The sequence below is a fragment of the Delphinapterus leucas genome, chromosome 16, assembly GCF_059928025.1.
Source record: "Delphinapterus leucas isolate spDelLeu-1000000601 "Yukka" chromosome 16, BTC_Dleu_Yukka2, whole genome shotgun sequence".
Lineage (NCBI taxonomy): Eukaryota > Metazoa > Chordata > Mammalia > Artiodactyla > Monodontidae > Delphinapterus > Delphinapterus leucas.
The window spans coordinates 51687066-51707238 of record NC_143144.1 but is presented as its reverse complement, the minus strand read 5'-3'; the positions used below and the strand labels follow the sequence as shown (position 1 = coordinate 51707238).

At 39.0% G+C, this 20173-nt stretch overlaps 1 protein-coding gene across 1 annotated transcript in view; it reads left to right on the top strand.

The window, feature by feature from the left end:
• The window catches only part of HTR7 (5-hydroxytryptamine receptor 7), a 123287-nt gene extending 105014 nt beyond the window's left edge, over positions 1 to 18273 (top strand). Inside the window, exon 4 of the transcript XR_016388115.1 lies at positions 1524 to 18273. The gene's annotated coding sequence lies outside the window, so the exon portion shown is untranslated. The remainder of the gene's footprint in view (positions 1 to 1523) is intronic.
• Positions 18274 to 20173: the final 1900 nt, after the last annotated feature.

The window sequence follows — 20173 nt, the reverse complement described above, 5'->3', positions numbered from 1 at the left end:
ATACCACCTTATATCTTAAACCCAGTGTTTTCTGAACTTCACTCTGAATAAGAATGATCCAGGGAGCTTATTAAACATAAAGATTCCTGGGCCCCATTTACAGAAATTCTGATTCATTATGCCCTGGGGGGCAGTGGAGGGTGCCTAACAGGTGATTCTGGTGCAGCTCATCCGGGTTCCAAATGTTGAGAATCGCTGTTCCCACAGATGCTAGAAAACTGAATCATCTAGCTGATTCTGTGTGCGATTAGTATGGAAAGCGTGATGGGTGTGAAATAATATTTAAATCATTTGTATATGGTTACAGAATCTTGTCAGAGGAATACACAAGATTCTCATAAACTCTCTTGTAAGTACCCTTTAGGATTCCATGCTACTGTTGGTACCAAAAATCCAGCAAGCTTGTGGAAGGAAATAACCCACAGGCCATCTTAGATAGTTTTCAGTTATATTTAAAGACATATGGGTTTTAAGTTTAAGTGCAGACCTGGCTAATTCCTACATTATTGAGGAATTCCTGGCATAAACTAATTAATATTGGTGCTAGCACAGGGTCGGCTAAGAATCAGTGCATCATGTTTCTGTCCCCATGGCCAAGCAGCTGATCAGAATGTTGTCAACAAAACAAAGAGTTGATCTTTGTCAAATATGTGTTGAATATTAGCCATTGAGAATGAGATGTTGACCTTGGCCAAGGTCCAGGCTTTCACCATCGTATGTGTGTGTGTGTGTGTGTGTGTGTGTGTGTGTGTGTGTTATGGCAGCGATTGATACAGCTTACATTAATTGAGTGTTTTTTACTCACCAGTCATTCTGCTAATCCTCAAAACAACCCTAAAAGGTCTTATCTCCATTTTTTGGGTAAGGGGACTGAGGTTTACGGAGCTCAAGGACATTAACTTGTAAGTAATAAATGTGAGCTTTCCAGCTGATGTGTACTTTTCCTTACATTCTCCCTTCCACAAAATGCATCTCACTGGTTACTGACTGTTTTTGTGGGCCTGGAAATATGCATCTGAACTCAGAGGGGACTCACTCTTGCTTCTCCAAATACTTCATCTTACACTGAATACCCAAAAACAGTTGTTCAAGGTTAAATCCCAGATCATGGTGAAGGGAACAAAGGCTGTGATTCCTGCTTCCAAATCCTTTTCTTGGATTCCTGCATTTCTAGGTACCTAGTATCTCAGTGCTTTCTTCTGGTTATCCCTTTCTATTGCAGCCTGCCTGTGATGGTTAATTTTGTGTATTAATTTGACTGGATCACGGGGTGTCCATATATTTGGCTGAATGTTTCTTTCAGGGTTTTTCTGTAAGGGTGTTTCTAGATGAGATTTGAAGCCATAGATTGAGTAAAGCAGATTGCCCTCCCCAATGTGGGTGGGCTTCATCCAGTCCACTGAGGGCCTAAATAGAACAAAAAGATGGCGGGTGGGAAAACTCACTCTATACCTGACTACTTGAGCTGAGACGTCAGTCTTCTCCTGCATTTGAAATGGGACCATCAGCCCTCTGGTTTTCAGGCCTTTGGACTCAGACTGAACTGCATCACCAGCTTTTCTGGGTTTCCAGCTTGCAGATGGTAGATCGAGGGACTTCTCCACCTCCATAATCACGTGAGCAATTCCTTATAATAAATCTCTTTATATATGTATGTGTACAAAACTCTCTGTCTCTATATATGTATAGATATTGACATAGATATCTATATATATGCATATATATATCTCAATAGAATATTGGTTGATATGTATGTAAATAATATATATATGATGTATGTATATTAAAAACCTATATATAATATATTTAAAATAACACTGGTTCTGTTTCTCTGGAGAACCCTAATACACTGCCCTAACTGCTATTGCCCTTTAATGTGTGCCTTTCTATAGTCTCCTTATTAAAACTTAACTCACCTGTATCCCATTCTCTCATCTTTTGCTGTCTCTTTATGGTCAGCCAGTTGGTCAAATACACTAATCCATTATTCAGAGGCAATGTCCCCTTCTTACAAGATACATTCCTTGGATCAATGTCTGAACCTGAGAGAGTGTTTATAGAAATTTCAGACAGTGTTGGCAATAGTAGCTCAAATCAGACCTTTTTCAGTTACTTACAGACCCCCCACGGTCCCTTGCAGCTGAAAGCAAGCTGTTAACCAAATCCATCTACGCCATGGGCCAGGTCTCTCTCCCGCTCCATTGGAGCTGAGAACTGAGAGAATTCCCTAGCTTTTTAAAGCAAAGACAAATGAGGGTAATTAGGTAATAGCTGAGGTTTGTCAGGAAGATTTGGCCAGTTGCCCCCAGTCCTGGTCTTTGGGAGATCTGCACCTGTGAGACAGCTTTGACTGCTTTTTCTGGCTCAAGAGAGCAATTCTATTGAGGAATGTTGCCTCTCATCCCTGTTACTCCATCGACTTTCTCATCAGTGGCTCTGAATGGAATGTTAGAATATATTTTAGACGTGGAGATAAAATTAACACCTGAAACTATTTGTGGGTGCATAGTCAAAGATTACTCTTTATACTTGTTTGTTTGGCTCTTAGAAATTTAATTGTAGCAAGCTTTTAAATATTGGCTTTTAACTTATCTGCAAAAGTAAAAAATTTAGTAAATTAAATCAATTAAGGGAACATTTGGCCTAATTCCCAATCATCCATTTGGATCAGGCAAAGCACAGATCTTTTGGATGTAAACTATCTCTTCAACGTTATAACATGAACTATAGTGGAGCGTGAGCTTTTATAGCAACACTACCTAATATAGGCTGAGGTAAAATGTTTTCATTTCCATTTCACCACAGCAAAGATAAAAAAGGGCACTAATTAATTTATCTACCATTGGTGAGGAAAGCTGAGAAAAAGACATGTTTTCTTGAAAAATATCTTAACCAGAGTTTTAGAACGATCTTATTAGACAAGTTTGAGTTTCTGAAAGAAGTTAGTTTGAATTGGGTTTCTGACATGAGCACCTAGGAGAATCCTGCCTTATAGAGAACCTCTGCTGAAAGAATATTGCAGAGGCTCTCCCAGTCTATTTCTAGGGTCTCAAAGTTCAGATTTTTGAAAGCGAACATTTTGCCTCACCAGCCACATTGTATAATATTTTATATTTCTCTACCTACTAATTATGACATAAAATGTATGTATCAAACATGGCATATGTGGACAATTGGAATTCCTGGGACTATTTGTCCAGGGTTACTGTTGCAGGTAGGTTTTCTAGACCTGAATGATCTTAAGTCGGGGCCAAATGATATAAAGATAAACCTATTTTTTAATCTTCCATGTTTATTAATCCATTCACAAATGAAAGTAGACAACCCTCAGAATGGGATTGTTTTACAGATAATTCTCATTTTCAGTACATTTTCTTTTAAACTCTGAAATGTTAAAGAATTATCTTGCTGGAGGAGGTCTTGTTCAAGGGAGGTGGGCACCTTTGGCAAAATGGAACATCACAGCTAATCTTTAGGAGACACTATAAATACCCTGAGGGAAGAAAGTTAAGTAACAACTGCTGCAGTTGTGGAAACAGAGATCTTTGCACATAGAGGATTTTTATAATATGGGAAAGAGACAAGTTAGTGGAGAAAGAGGGAGTTGCAAGAGCTCTTTCAGTATAAACAGTACACGGTGGGCCAAAGCTCTGGCTCTCCTAATGATCTTTTTAATCCCTTTTTTGGGAATATAATCTATTTTTCCTTGACATTTCAATAATTAGAATTATTGAAAAAACAGGATTCATAATTGTTGAAATTAACTTGACAGTCACCTTTGAAATAATGTTTTACTCAAAAAAGTGTTAACTGAATTTTTGTAAGGCAGTTTCCACAACCAATTCGAGTCTGCATGCTCTATTTTGGTAAGTTTCAGAAGAATCAGTAATGTGTCAAGTGAGAGCAAGAACACGTCCCTTTACCCATTTCTCCTTGCAAAGAATATGCCTAGTTTTCAGTGCAGTGTACCACTGGTGTATCTGGCAGAATTGAAATGGCTAAAATTTTTAAGCAGATTTCAAGGTGATTTAGGAGGTTCTGGCTTTCTTCCCACCAGTAAGACACAGAGATATGGCTAAGAGTGGGCTCATGCCTAAAAGTGTTCAACAAATAGGCTCACCTAAGTAGGTTTAAAACTATGAAACCTAGGTGTCCCCAGACTTCAGGGAGCTCCCCTCTCCTTTGAGACCCCGAGTCACATACAGCAGCAGAGGTTCCCCAGGTATCTGAGACTCCACGAAGAAATCATCCATGTCCTATCCATTCTGATTCTTACTTATCCCTTCAGTCAGCTGTTTCTGTGTGAGCATTCTCCATCCTTCTTAGGTCACTTCTTGCTTTGGCAACAGTCTCTCCTTCCTGCTGCTCTTGTATTTCTGCTACACAACAAGGGTAGGTTTGGGCCTTGCCTATGTCATAGATGAGATCAGGCTGTAACACCAGGCAAACATAACTGAAAGTGTGTTTGTGGCACAAGGGCATTGCAACAGAAAATATTATAGTGGATCACGCCCATAGAGCCCAGTGGCCATGCCTCTCTACAGGAGGGAATTTGCCTGATGTCTCCCCCCTTAGCTTCCAGCTTCACCAGCCTACCTCCCCACAGTGGGAAGGCCTTGGACAGGCCAGTCTCTGTTCATCCTGTTAACGTGTAAAGTGAAGTCACTTCTAAAGCTGTGTTTAATCTATTCTAAGATGCCATTAGTTGTAAAGTACAGCATTATTCTATATACCTCTTGACCAGTCAGGGACTTATTTACAAAGGCACTAATTACAAAGGTGTAGGGGAACCAGAAAGGGCAGTGTAGAAACCTAGGGCTAACATCTGAGGAACTGTCACTACCTTAGTATAAAAGAAAGAGGGATGGGGGGTGTTACATAAACCTGGAAGGGGAGCGAATTGTAGAGCGACAACCTAGCGAATTGTAGAGCGACAACCTAAGTCAGGAGCTCACAGGCAGGGAACAGGTAAGTGAATGCTCCGTCCGCCTGCCCTCCCTCCCTCCCACCCTCCCATCTCCTGCCGGGCCTCTCTACTGGTCCAACCCAACCTGAAGCCAGTGGGCACAGGAGCACGTCCATCTGCCTCACAAGGAGAAGTGTGGGAAGTGGACCCGAACGGGCGAATGGAAGACATCTCTGCAACAGACACCAAGACAGAATAAATTCTGCCAATTAAACTATGAGACACTGCTCCCTTATCACTTGAAAGTTTTATTTTACACCTATTGAAAGAGTTCTGTTAGACATAAAGAAAGGGATTTGTTTTTATCATGTAGTACTTTTCTGGATTTAAGATAACTTTCCTTTTTTTTTTTCCGGTACGCGGGCCTTGTCACTGCTGTGGCCTCTCCCGTTGTGGAGCACAGGCTCCGGACGCGCAGGCTCAGCGGCCATGGCTCACGGGCCCAGCCGCTCCACGGCATGTGGGATCCTCCCGGACCGGGGCACGAACCCGTGTCCCCTGCATCGGCAGGCAGACTCTCAACCACCGCGCCACCAGGGAAGCCCGAGAACTTTACATTTTAACGCTAAACGCAAGTATCATCTTTTTGAGAACGTTTTGTGGCAGATATTTTTTTCCCCAAAGGTGATCACAGTAATAACTCTTGTCCCACATGTGCTTCTAGAAGCTTACTACTGCCGCATTAAGTGGGGAAGTCTAGTTTCTCATTCCTTGAATCTAGGCTAGTTTGTGACTTGCATGTAAGCAGTGGAAAGCATCCGATGTGGCACTGCATGACTCCTGAAGCCAGGTCTGAAAAAGATGATACAAATTCCACCTTGTTTGCTGGAATATTTGCTCTAGAGCCCAGAGCTTCCATGTTAGCAGTCTGGCTGGTCTGTGGCCGCCATGCTGCAAGGAAGCCCAAACTATTCTAACTCAGAAGGATCACATGGAGAAGCCCCGAGACTAGCAAAGAGAGAAAGATGCTTTGCCAGTTTCCAGGTGCTCCTGCACCCTCCGTCTCTGCTGTTCTGATTCCAGCCGCTATGGGACTGCAGTCTCATGAGAGATTTCTTAACCAGAAGCATCCGATCAAGCTCTTCCTGAATTCCTGGCCCACAGAAGCTGTGAGAGATAATAAAATGATGGTTGTTTTAAGCCATTAAGTCTCGAGGTGATTAGTTATGTAGCAACAGTAACCAAAGCAATTTTAAATGCCAGTTATACTCAACAGATGTAGTACCAGTGATGTCTGCAATTAACTGAAGTGATGACACTATGAATAACTATAACCAAGTTTGCACATACACAGGCACTGACAGCTATGTCATGTCAGCCTCCTGACGAACAGCAATTGTGAGATGCCATATATTTTAAGATGGCTCCTAGTGAGAAAAAAATGCGCAGTTTAGTATTGAAGAAATGTGGTACTGTTGGTGTAGAGGGAGGGACAGAACCAAAAGGGTTGGGGAACTGGTTGGCAAGGTGACTTATTTTGGAAAAGCTTAATATTTTATAGTTAAGAGGGTACATGCTCATTTAGCAAGTAAATAAATAAATAAAAATCAAATGAGAAAAAAACCATTAAGACCATAAAATCACCAAATCTCACCATCCAGAGATAAACTTCCAGATTTCTAAATGTACATGGACACATGTATAGATATGTGGACATATGCTTTATAAATGAATTCATCCTTTACTGCAGCCTACTTTTTTCCCCACTCAGAAGTGTGCTGATTTCGTGTTTCCACCTCAAAAGATAAAAAACTACAGCCTTAAATTTTAATGGTAGCCAAGTGTCTCATTTACTTGACCAATCACGTAGTGACGGACATTTTGTTGTGTTTTGTTTTTTCAGTTTTGCTTTTATCATTATTAAAACAACGGGCATGTTTACGCATTTTCCCCCCTATGCTGTAACTGTGTCTTTGTGGAGAATTTCTACATACGAGATCTTGGATTGAATGAGTTGTGCCATTATAATTGCGGTATGGATTGATAAAAACGCCTTCCAGAAAGATATCCGATACCCCCTATCAAAAGTTTTGGAAAAATGCCAGTTTTTTTTCCCCTTTGCCAGTGAAGGAGTTCAGAGCATGTCACCCCAAAATACGCAGATTTGGCATATTGCTTATTTTGCATTAAAGGCACGTGAGAAACAGCAGAGGCAAGATGGGCATTCAGACCCTCCTTTTTATTCCTGAAAGCAGGATATAAAGCTCCCATGGGAAAGGTGTGATCTCTGTGCCAGGAAAGAGGAAGACGTTCTTATCACCAGAGACACGGAACTGAGGCAGAAAGAACTCTGTACAAACAGACCTTGTTCAAATAATTCTTACCTTCCTTTAGCCTCTCTACAGTGTTTAGTTACTTTTCCACAATTGCTTCTTTCTTTCAACCTAATATAAAAGCATGTAGGTTCTGCCATTTCTTTGGGTCTTCATTCCTTATGAGGGTTCCTGTGTCATGTAAAACTTAATTTAAATGTGTATACTTTGCTCCTGTTAATCTGTCTATGTCAGTTTAATTCTCAGGCCCAGCCAACAGTAGTAAGAGGGTGGAGGTAAAAATTTGCCTCTTCTAGACCAACATTTGATTCACCTGATGCCAATCTTACGGTTTAAAAAGATTTGTTTTTTGTTGTTCTTTTTTTGTTCTAGAAAATAATGAAACTGAACATCTTTTCATACTTTTCATCCATTTTAATTTGTTCTTTCATTAATTGATTATTCATAGTCTTTGACCATTTTTCTTTTTATAGTTGATTTGTAAGAGCTCTTCATCCTGTAGTAGTAATTCTTTGTCCATCCTGTGTGTTACTAGTTTTTTCTAAGTTTTTTACACTTCTATAATTGTGTTATTTTGTTTTGTTTTTGCTGCCAGGAAGTACTTAATTTCTATGTAAGTGCATTTTCTTTTATGGTTTCTGGCTTTGGTGTCAAGTTAGGAAAGACTTGTTCCACTTTATTGTTATTAAAAGTGTGTACTCAGAATTTTGTTTCACTTTTGACATTTATTAAAAATTTTAATCTACCTGGAATTGAATTCATGAGATGTAATTTTTCCCTTAAGGTGCCAGTTGCCCCAAATTATTTAGTGAATAGCAAATCTTTCCCCTGTGATTTGAAATGCCACATTTATCATACACTTGTTGGAGGAGGTCATGGTGAGGACGTGACTACTAGTTGACCTGTAAGCTGGACCCCGGGCAATCAGAGACTTCTCGCCCCCTCCCCTATCCTCGGAATGCATGTACCACCTACTCTGCCCACCTAGAAGCCCTTCAAGGACACAGCTTTGAGAGAGTATTGTGTTGTTGAGACCATCTGGACTGTATGCATGACTGAACCCAGTTAAGGCCTCTGTATAAACTTTTAAGATTCTGGGGGGCAGGTGCAGAGAGCTACTCATCTTGCAGCCACCCATGGCAAGCATCGTTAAGTTCCCTTCCTTATTAAACCTGCCACCCACCAATAGGGAGTGGCTTGCCTCCTCATGGAGGGGTGGGGGGGACAGTTTCAAATGTCACCCAGGAAGCTCCTGAGTTTGCAAACCCACAACACTAAGCTTTCATAATACTTGAGTCTGTTTCTGTGATTTTCTACTCCCTCACCGCCCCGCTTCACAGTCTGTCTTTTCCTATGCCAATACCATCCATGTTGTTGCTGTTGTTGTTATTACTATTACTGCTAAATACAAGATGTCACTATCTAATAGGGAAAGTGCGTGTCCCCTCCCTACCTCTCCTTTGTTATGGTCTTTGCAGATGAACTTGAAAGTAATTTTTGTCATGTTGTAAAATAATCCTGTTGGATTTTTATTGAAATTTCATATAATTTGTAGTCTATTTTAAAGAGAAGTGACATCTTTACAACACCAAATCTTTCTGTCCAGAAGCAAGGTATGTCTTTAAATTCATTTTTATTGAGGTATATTGATAAAGCATTGTATTAGTTTCAGGTGTACAACATAATGATTTGATATTTGTATACATTGTGAAATGATCACCACAGTTGTATGAATTCTTTATATATTTTGGATATTAAACCCTTATCAGATGTGTGATTTGCAAATATTTTCTCTTATGCAGTATGTTGCCTTTTAATTTTGTTGATTGCTGCATTTGTTGTGCAGAAGCTTTGTAATTTGATGTAGTCCCAGTTTATTTTTGCTTTTGTTACTCTTGCTTTTAGTATGAGATTTAAAAATCATTGCCAAGACCTATGTATTTCAAGAAGCTTACTATGTTTTATTCTAGAAGCTTTATGGTTTCAGGTCTTATGTTCAAGTCTTTAATCCATTTTGAGTTAATTTTTGTGCATTGGTAGAGTTTTATAACTTGTATTACTGTATATTTCTTTTCAGTTATTTTTCTATTTGATTTTCTTTGTTTTTGGTTGTAAACGTGGTAGTTTTCTCACTAGTTATCACTGGTAAACGAAAAGACTGACTGCATTTTTGTATATTTATTTTAAAACTAGCTACCTTACTGATACTCTTAATAGTTCCAAAAGTTTTACAGTTTGTTTTCCTGGCGTTTATGAGTATAAAATTATATTAGCTGGAAATTATGATAATTTTGCATCCTCGCTTCAAGGATGTATACCTCTTATTTCATTTCCTTGATTAATTGCATTGTCTCAAATGTTCAGAATAGTACTAAATAATTGTGACGATCTAAGAAATCCTTATTTCTGACTTTAATGGAAACATTTCCATTATTTATCCACTAAATATTGGCCTTAAATTTTCAATATGTATTTATCTTATACATTCAGGCAATATCCATTCCATCCAACTTCACAAATTTTTTAAAAAATCAGGAAAAGATTTGGAATTAAATGTTTTTGGCAGCTAAAAGAGTATGTTAACTTATTTACTTATATCAAATTATCCTTGCAATCTAGAATGAATTACACTTATTCATGATCTACTATACTTTCAGTGTCTTATCCAATTCTATTTACTAACATTTTGTTTAGGATATTTTTTTGTTGACATTCATAAGTAAGATTGGTCAGTAGCTTTCTTTTAGTTTAGTAAGATTTGGCAATAGTGTAATGTTGTTTGTACCATGTATTTGGAATATTTCCTTTTCCTTTAAACTGTTCCAGGGCTCAGTAACAAAATTTATTCTGTATAGATGTTTAAAATTTGCTCACAAAATTATTCTACGAGGACTTTTTGATAAGTGGCTTTTAAAAGCTTTTTCATTTTCTTCTTTCTTCCAAGTTAAGAAAGACTTGTTTCAGTCTAATTTTATTAAAAGTGTTTACTCCTACTTTTGTATTGCTTTGTTAAAATTTTCTATTGTTAATTAATTTTGTGCCTGTTTTTCTTTAAATATATATATTATATTATATTTTGGGTTAAATACTAATTAAACATTTTATGCTAACATTTTGATAAAGAATGTATTTCAAGCAACACAAGTTGGACAACAATAACAAAATACTTGGCTGAGTTGGCCACAGCTGAGGTAAATTTTACCCAGTGACAGTTATTCCAATTTCACAGTTGTATATTATTGTATAAGAATTGCCCAAGGAAGGGAAAAACAACAAATAACACACAAGGGAATCCCCATAAGGTTAACAGCTCATCTTTCAGCAGAAACTCTGCAAGCCAGAAGGGAGTGGCAGGACATATTTAAAGTGATGAAGGAGAAAAACCTACAACCGAGATTACTCTACCCAGCAAGGATCTCATTCAGATTTGATGGAGAAATTAAAACCTTTACAGACAAGCAAAAGCTAAGAGAATTCAGCACCAACAAACCAGCTTTACAACAAATGCTGAAGGAACTTCTCTAGGCAGGAAACACAAGAGAAGAAAAAGACCTACAATAACAAACGCAAAACAATTAAGAAAATGGGAACAGGAACATACATATCGATAATTACCTTAAATGTAAATTGATTAAATGCTCCCACCAAAAGACGGAGACTGGCTGAATGGATACAAAAACAAGACCCGTATATATGCTGTCTACAAGAGACCCACTTCAGACCTAGGGACACATACAGACTGAAAAGTGAGGGGATGGAAAAAGATATTCCATGAAAATGGAAATCAAAAGAAAGCTGGAGTAGCAATTCTCATATCAGACAAAATAGACTTTAAAATAAAGACTATTAGAAGAGACAAGGACACTACATAATGATCAAGGGCTCGATCCAAGAAGAAGATATAACAGTTGTAAATATTTATGCACCCAGCATAGGAGCATCTCAATACATAAAGTAAATGCTAACAGCCATAAAAGGGGAAATCAACAGTAACACAATCATAGTAGGGGACTTTAACACCCCACTTTCACCAATGGACAGATCATCCAAAATGAAAATAAATAAGGAAACACAAGCTTTAAATGACACATTAAACAAGATGGACTTAATTGATATTTATAGGACATTCCATCCAAAAACAACAGAATATACAATCTTCTCAAGTGCTCATGGAACATTCTCCAGGATAGATCATACCTTGGGTCACAAATGAAGCCTTGGTAAATTTAAGAAAATTGAAATCGTATCAAGTATCTTTTCCGTCCACAACGCTATGAGATGAGGTTCCTTAAAAAACTAAAAATAGAACTACCATATGACCCAGCAATCCCACTACTGGTCATATACCCTGAGAAAACCATAATTAAAAAGAGTCATGTACCACAATGTTCATTGCAGCACTATTTACAATAGCCAGGACATGGAAGCAACCTAAGTGTCCATCGACAGATGAATGAATAGAGAAGATGTGGAACATATATACAATGGAATATTACTCAGCCATAAAAAGAAATGAAATTGAGTTATTTGTAGTGAGGTGGATGGACCTAGAGTCTGTCATACAGAGTGAAGTAAGTCAGAAAGAGAAAAACAAATACCGTATGCTAACACATATATATGGAATCTAAGATAAAAAAAAAAGGTCATGAAGAACCTAGGGGCAAGATGGGAATAAAGACACAGACCTACTAGAGAATGGACTTGAGGACGTGGGGAGGGGGAAGGGTAAGCTGTGACAAAGTGAGAGAGTGGCATGGACATATATACACTACCAAACGTAAGGTAGATAGCTAGTGAGAAGCAGCTGCATAGCACAGGGAGATCAGCTCGGTGCTTTGTGACCACCTAGAAGGGTGGGATAGGGAGGGTGGGAGGGAGGGAGACGCAAGAGGGAAGAGATACGGGAACATATATATATGTATAACTGATTCCCATTGTTATAAAGCAGAAACTAACACACCATTGTAAAGCAATTATACTCCAATAAAGATGTTAAAAAAAAGGGTGAGATCTTTACAATGATAAAGTGTTATTAAAAGTTGGTTATTATATGTCAATAAAGTGTAATGCTGTAGATGAAAAAAAAAAAGAATTGCCCAAGGTATGCAGGGCTGAAAAAAGCTTTTCCTCTTTTTGGAAATTAAAAAGAAAAATTGTCTTTATCTTTCTTTTTGGGATACATGAATATCTGTATGCCAGATTTTCCTATTTTCTTTCCTAAACCAAGAAGACAAACCAACCCTCTATGAAAGAATTTGTCTTCATGCAACAGCAAAACCTCATGGGCAATTTCATAAAGACCTGACTGACTTATGTGGGCAGAACTTAATGGCCTGGTGCTTCACGGAGGTTAAGAGATGTCCCAGTGTGGAGGAAAAGAGACACGAATAAAAGAGAGGGGACCAAGAATGGCTTCCACTGAAACTGAGATCTGAATTGACCATGACCAAAAGCAAATAAGCGACTGAAGGCTCACTAAGGATATGACACAACTTTCCTTGCCATCCTATTGCAACTGAGGACACAGCGTTCTAGAAAACTCACACTGTATCTAAAGTTTCTGGAAGGATTTCCTCATTTATGATTAGATTCATCACCTAGCTTTAACACTAGGCTGTGTGATGAGTGCTTTCTTGTGTTTGCTATTACTTATAATGTTGAAAACACAATTTCTGAAGCTGAAATGGAATGTTTATGATGTGAAAAGATTTTGTATGGGTCTTTAAATGACTGAAATATATAATTAGGGTTAAAATGCTTTTTAAAAATATATTTGGTCTAGGCATTTGGTTTAGGAAAATTATTGAAAATAAGGTAAAGATTTATGTGCACATCAGTTGATCTCAACATTATTTCTGTAACATTTATAAAACCATCATCCAAAAGTGGTGCTATAAGTGAAGAAACACAGATTAGTAATAATAACAAAGGAACATAATTCAAAGAGAGTTCAAATTCTATATTAGGGTCCTTTGATTATAAGCAACAAAAAGTAACTGTAGCTAACTTAGGCAGCAAAGGAATTGGTTGTAAGGATGTGGGTAGATTATGGATATGAAGGAAAAGTCGAATATCTAGTTCTTGTAAAAGACAGTTCCCAGGCTACGGTGGTCCCCCTTGCAGGAAGGAATGGTTCCTGCATTCCTTGGAAGGAATGGTTATTACAGGGCACTGTCATCAGAATGAACCAGCCCCAAATGTTTTCCATCTTTTTGTCACTTTACTCAAGATTCAAATAATTGGGAAGGAAGGAGATTCTGAATAGCCTTACTTGGGCCCTGTCTACCATTTGGCCAAGAGAACACAGATACCTTGAGTAACAGTTTTATCAAGACTTCAGAGAATAGAAAGTGATAACAGAGACTAGCCATCTCTGGGACACAATAAACTACATTCTCAATTTCTCTTGCAGCTAGATGGGGGCTACCTGACTGAATTCTGGAAAACAGAACGGAGCAAAAGCGATGTACTCCACCTCCACGTCTGGCCCATTAAACCTCCTGCCGAATCCTTGGTGCTCTCTCTGCTTCCTGACCTCCAGGCAGGATGTAGAAGGACCAGTGCAAGACTCAGAGACCCTGTGGGATGTCAGATCCACCATATGGAAGGAGTTGAGTTCCTGTGTCACCACCTGAAGTTCACCCACTGAACACCCCAATGGACAGTGACATGAGCGAGTCCTAAACTTTAATGATGTTAAACCACTGAGATTTGGGGGCTGTTTGTTTCAGGAGCTAGGATTCCCTAATCCTAAAGGATGAATGTTGGGCAGGCAAAGAAACCCACCTGATTCACTTCAATTTCTGTACTTACATATTTAAGAACACAGTGAAGAGGCTACACAGACCACTGCAATACTTTTTACCTCCCACATCTCTTGTCCTCCAAAATTCTCAGAAAATCCCTCTTGCACTCCTAGCGCCCACACACCTCTTGTTCTTCAACTTCAGCTTCACCTCTTTCCTTCTCAATCTGCATCACAAAAGCTCAAAGACTCAACAGGCAAAATAGAGCTCCCCTCTGAGGGTGGGAAAGAGAGAGAAACAAAACAGCTGTCAAGTAATGGGGAAAGACTGGGAAAAGTCATACATTAAGAATACTGTAGGGCTTCCCTGGTGGCGCAATGGTTGAGAGTCTGCCTGCCGATGCAGGGGACACGGGTTCGTGCCCTGGTCCGGGAAGATCCCACATGCTGCGGCTGGGCCCGTGAGCCATGGCCGCTGAGCCTGCGCGTCTGGAGCCTGTGCTCCGCAACGGGAGAGGCCACAACAGTGAGAGGCCCGCTTACCGCAAAAAAAAAAAAAAAAAAAAAGAATACTGTAATATTTATGACAGTGAAATTTGGAAACCACCTAAATGTCAAACAATAGGAAAATGGTTAAATTATGTCATACTTGTTACTGGTTATACGAACAAGATAGTCCCTATGCTCATGGAGCTTATAGTCTAACAGCCATTAAAAATAAACATGTTTTGGAAATATAGTTAATAATATGTTGGGCTGCAGCCCGCAGGCCTACGAGGCCTGTGCTTGCCCAGCTTCAAGAACAAAGAAAGAGCTCGGAGTCAGCAACAGAGACATCAGTGATTTATTGGAGGGGGGAGCTTACGAAAGCAAGGTCCTGGAACACCCCACCACGTGCAGCGAATGATGGGCAGGACGCGGCGGCAGTCTTCGCTGGGGTTGGTGGGGGAGAGGTTACCAGTTATAAGGCGAATTGATGTCAGGTGGGCTCATTAGTTACCAGGGAAACTAGCAGAAGGGCACGCCCCTCCCGGCCCCTTTGATAAGAACAATCACCAGCTGGGGCCTGGGGCAAGTACATAGGAAGGTCAGTCAGGTGAGTAAGATATAGGAGAAGCAGGCCACTGGTTCGGGCAGGGGATGTTCTGAGAGCGAGAGAACAGCCATCTTGAGTGGCCTGACCGTACATAATACAAAAAGAAAATTAATGGCACAATTTCAAGTGAAAACTTCCAGGTAAGAAGCTGCATTTGCATATATAGTAGTAAAATCCCAACTGAAGAAAAACTTATATGTGTAAGTCCTTGTGTATGTATGTATACGTGTGTATACCAAACTGCTAAAGTGGTTATTACTGAATATTGACATTATAGATGATTTTTATACTATTCTGTATTTTCAAAATGTTAATGATAAGTATATTTTTAATAGTAAATGCGATTTACAGCCTATTCTTTTCCCTTTCCTTGTAATTTTCTGCATAGAATGTATAACTGGAAAAAAGCATCAATTAATTCACAGTATTGATATCACTGTGTACTGAGAGACTGTCTGCAGAAGTGGCTTCCTAATTTAGTAGACTTTTGCCTCCAATAGATCTGTAGACCTGAATATATGTGTATGTGTGTATGTGTGTGTGTGTATGTATTTATATCATAAATGGATTTTTACAACAAAATGGATTATTCCCAAAGTGCAGTTTGAATATGCTTTCCTAGACTGTCACCATGGACTCTAATGAGATTGAGCTTACCTGCCCTTCAAAATACAGGCACATCAGATGGCTTTTAAGCAAGCAAATTCATGTCCTTAAAGTATGGAGATGTAATAACACTAGGCCATCCCGTTCAAATTTATTTAGTAAATTTGCTTTGCTTTCTTCTTGTCAATATGGAAATCTGTAGAGATATTAAAATGTAATTTATGTTGTGCTTAAAGAAAATAACTGTTGCTCAATACAATACGAAGCAATTGAATGCTAACACCATGCCCCTCCTTGAACTACCAAATACCATTGAGAGGAGTGAGTGAATTATCGCAGGTGATTTTCATTTAGATTACTAAAACATTTCCATAGATATAGAAGTCTGAGTTGATTAAACTTTAAACTTATCTGGCTATAGCACTTATTATATTATGGTTGAAATTACAGGAAAGTACTTCAATTCATTGGATAATTATGAATGAATAGGGAAAGTACTTCAATTCATTGGATAATTATAAATGAATAGGGAAGGATATGACGTAGAAAATTTGTTTCAGTTATTTAAGTGATAACTATATGAAGGAAATTAAGAAACTGAAGCTGTCTCAACATATCAAATTGCCAGGCAGAAGCTTTGAAGATGAATGGCTTCATGGTGCCTATGATGCCTAATTATCTTCTGAGACGTTGTTTCCTTAGTTTAAGAGATAAAAAGATAAAGATAAAAACATGCAAATTCAACTAATAGAAAGGCTGACCTATTGAATATTATGTGTCTCTAGCTTATTTCCTTAGCTGTTTTTAGAGAAGTCCCCCAGCAAAAGTGTCATTAGGTGTCCTAAACAGATCTTCCTCACAGAGCTTTTCTTTGTTTGCAGCTACTCTGTAGTTAGCCTCCCTGATTAATGAGCATGATTAGTGGACAGTTACACATTTAAAGCGCTGACATCCACAGAGGATGTTTAATAGTGATCCCTGTTTTCAACTTAAACTCAATCTGGGAGTTATGTTTCTTTTCCCAAAGCTAAGAAATGAAACTTCCTTTATGCTGTAAAATGAATCAGAACAGGGACGTGGACTAACGTGGGTAGAAGAGCTAGGGAGAGAGCATCTTTTGGGGGAAAACCCATTTAAATATTTTCTGCCTGTCCATGTGCTTAAGTTAACTGTATTGTAAAACTGTACATGGATCTTGTTACAAATTGGGATTAGTCATTCTCATAAAATCGTTGGCATCTCCATAAAGGCATGTCTTAAAGAACTGTTCCATCTGTTGTAACAGACAAATATCTGCTCTGGATGCTCACCCACTGTCTATAGACAGAGGAGAAGACAGTTATAAAGCTCTTTCTTTAATTCACAATCACTGCTTCCCTAGCCAGTCTCCCATCAGTGAAACAATGCTCAGCTCCCAATGATAGCCTGATATTGAGCAATTTGTATGCTTACATTCCTAATATCTCTTGCTGTCATCTCTTCAGGCTTCATCCTTTTCTCAGATACCAGGGGGAAGTTAAGTTTGAAATCAATTGATAATGTCAAGCATGACTATAAGGTGGCTTCACAGAGATAGTAGGAAATAAAATTCTTAAATAATACAGGTCTGTGAGAGTATAAGATTGGCAACTTATATTCTTAGGGCAGAAGTAGCCTTCCTTCCTTCCTTCCTTCCTTCCTTCCTTCCTTCCTTCCTTCCTTTACTTCCTTCTATACCTTATCTTACTCTATATAGGACTTGAGAAAATTTCTATTCACTCATTCTAAGCCTTCCTAAACTGCATGGCTATAAAGAGGAGAGGTGTGCCACCTCTGTCTATTTTGCTATTTTATTTTCTCCAATACCTGAGAGAGGAAGAGGATGACTTATGTTCCTTCTGCACCTTAGTAGGGTCTTAGTAGGGTCTTAGTAGGATCTGCACCTTAGTAGGGTCTATCCTTAGTAGGGTCTATCCAGATTTAGGTTTGGCAAATCAACCAATACTTCATTGTTTCTTTAAACTGGCACTTTTAAGGCAAATTTATAATAACAGTTAAGTAGTATTTTTTTGGTTCCCCTCCTAGTTGCTCAATGTTTAAAATGAGTTACTTTATTTAAGCCCCCAAATAAGCTTATCATTAAGATTTTATTATCTCCATTTTTCTCCTATGGAGAAACTGAGGCATAGAGAGATTAAGTCACTGGTCCAAGATCTCATGAGTGATGGGGGCAGTGTTTAAACTGACTTGAAACTCAATGCTCTAAACCCCCAAACTCCCTCTGCACATACACTGTGAATTGTAATCAAAATGTGCTAAATATTTAAGCCAAACTTAGGGAGTTTCTGGTTAAATTCTTGTAAAAGCATTTTTACTCCTCTTTCCTCCCTTAAAACTCACCTAAAGTGGCAAAAAGAATGAAAACCAGGGGGGAAAAACCCCTTATATTCAATGAAACAATAAAATGGCCCCAACTGCCACCTACCCCAAACTGCCCCAGATTTCTCTCAAATGTCCCAAACCTAAAGACTCATCCTATAATTCTTTAGATTCCCAGGATGTCTTCTATGCTATGACAGGACACAGGTCCCTAAGTGAGGAATGCCCTATGGAGACCCACGTTAATAGTTCTCACTGGCAGTGATGCCATCTCTAAAAGAAAAGCCTCACTGACATTCCTTTTTTTTTTTTTTTTTTGCGAATTTAATTCTCTTTTTTATTGAGATACAGTTGCTTTACAATAATATATAAATTTCAGGTGTACAAGATAGTGATTCACAATTTTTAAAGATTATACTCCATTTATAGTTATTATAAAATATTGGCCATATTCCCTGTACAGTATATCCTTGTAGCCTATTTATTTTAAACACAGTGGACTGTACCTCTCACATATGAGGCAACTGAGGTCCAGAGAGGTTAAAGTGTCGAAGTTTACCCTGGGAGTAAGGAAGTAAAAGGTAGAGCTGAGATCAGAGTCTAGGATATTCCTCTTGTCTAAATCCATCCAAACAGCAGCAGGATAAAGGAGAGCGGGGAAGCTGTTTTTCACCTACTCATAACCTAGAAAGGACTTGATGGACAGCGGCACTAACCCTCAGAGACAAAGGGGAGACATCCTCCCAGGGCAAAGCATTAGGTCTCCCACCTCTGGACCTGCCCTCTGGCAGATTTCAGCAACCACACCCTCCTCCCTCCACCTTGATGTCCCTGTCCGCACCGCCCCCCCCTGCCCCCCGCTTCTCAGCTCCTGGTCTGAATCAGTTGGGGCTTCTGAATTCCTAGGAATGGCAAGAGGAAGCACTTGGGAAGGAGCAGAGCAGTCAGGGCTGTGATTTGAATCCTTCTTCAGCTTTTGGCTTTTCCATGTAGGTACTAGAAATATGAGTCAGGAGGATAAATGTGCGTAATCAGAGCTTAATTTATTGTCTAACCAGTGGCACAGATCAGTTCTGAAATTCTGCAGTACTCAAGCTCTAAATCCCAATACTAGAGTTTCTTATACACGTAACTCTGCCTCCTGCATAATTCTGAGTATGAGTCATCCCCTTTCTCCCTCTCCCAAGCATCCCTTTCAGTTACACATCTTTTGGTTCTAACTCATTTTGCCCCTGCCTATCCCTGGGTTTATTATTTACCAGCAGTTTTCATTACCATTTCAGTATTTCACTGGGGATGAGAAAATATTCCACTGTGATGCTGAACAACACTGAGCAGAAGTGTTAACCTCCATGAATTTTCACTCCTAAGGAAGGCCGGGGAAAGATAGAGAGGGGCCTGCCTGTAGCTGAAAGTGATGGGTCCGCAGCAGGGGCTGTATATATTCCAATCTCTTTGGTAATCTATATGTTTCATCAGCCAGGAATGTTGACGATGAGCACTCTTTCAAAGCGGGTGAAGGTGTCCAGATGGCTGTTTCCTTTCATTCTGATTAAAACTGTTAGCTTAACATATGCACCAGAGCTCCCAGCCCACCATATAAATTGAGATAGACTCAGTGAGACTGTGTCCACAGCCATGAACCTGAATTGACTTTGTGGATTGCTCTAGATCGCTCTCCCCTGTCCACATTTTTCCTTAGCTAATAGTTGGCTCCATTTAAAGAAGACTCACTATTTCCATTTTAAAGGGTAGAAAAAAATGCATTACAAAAAGAATCAACCCCAAAAAATTACCAACAGAAAGGAAGAGTGCAGACAAATAAGCGTACATATTTTTAAAGAAATTACATTATGTTTTCCAAAAGAGAGCTCAAAGGGTTCTGTGAAGAGACTATAATACATCAAGCAGGAAATGAATAGTATGCCAGTAGAATTTAGGGAAGAACTGCAAGAAAACAAAATCATTACAGAGATGAAGCACACTTCAGAAGTGACAAGAATAAAGGACACAGTGCTGAAAACACGACCAGAGGTAAAAGTGGTGAATAGGCTTGAGGAATCACAAAGACAAAAAGGAAAAGACAGAGATATTAAAAAGGGTATATGGGAATTCCCTGGTGGTCCAGT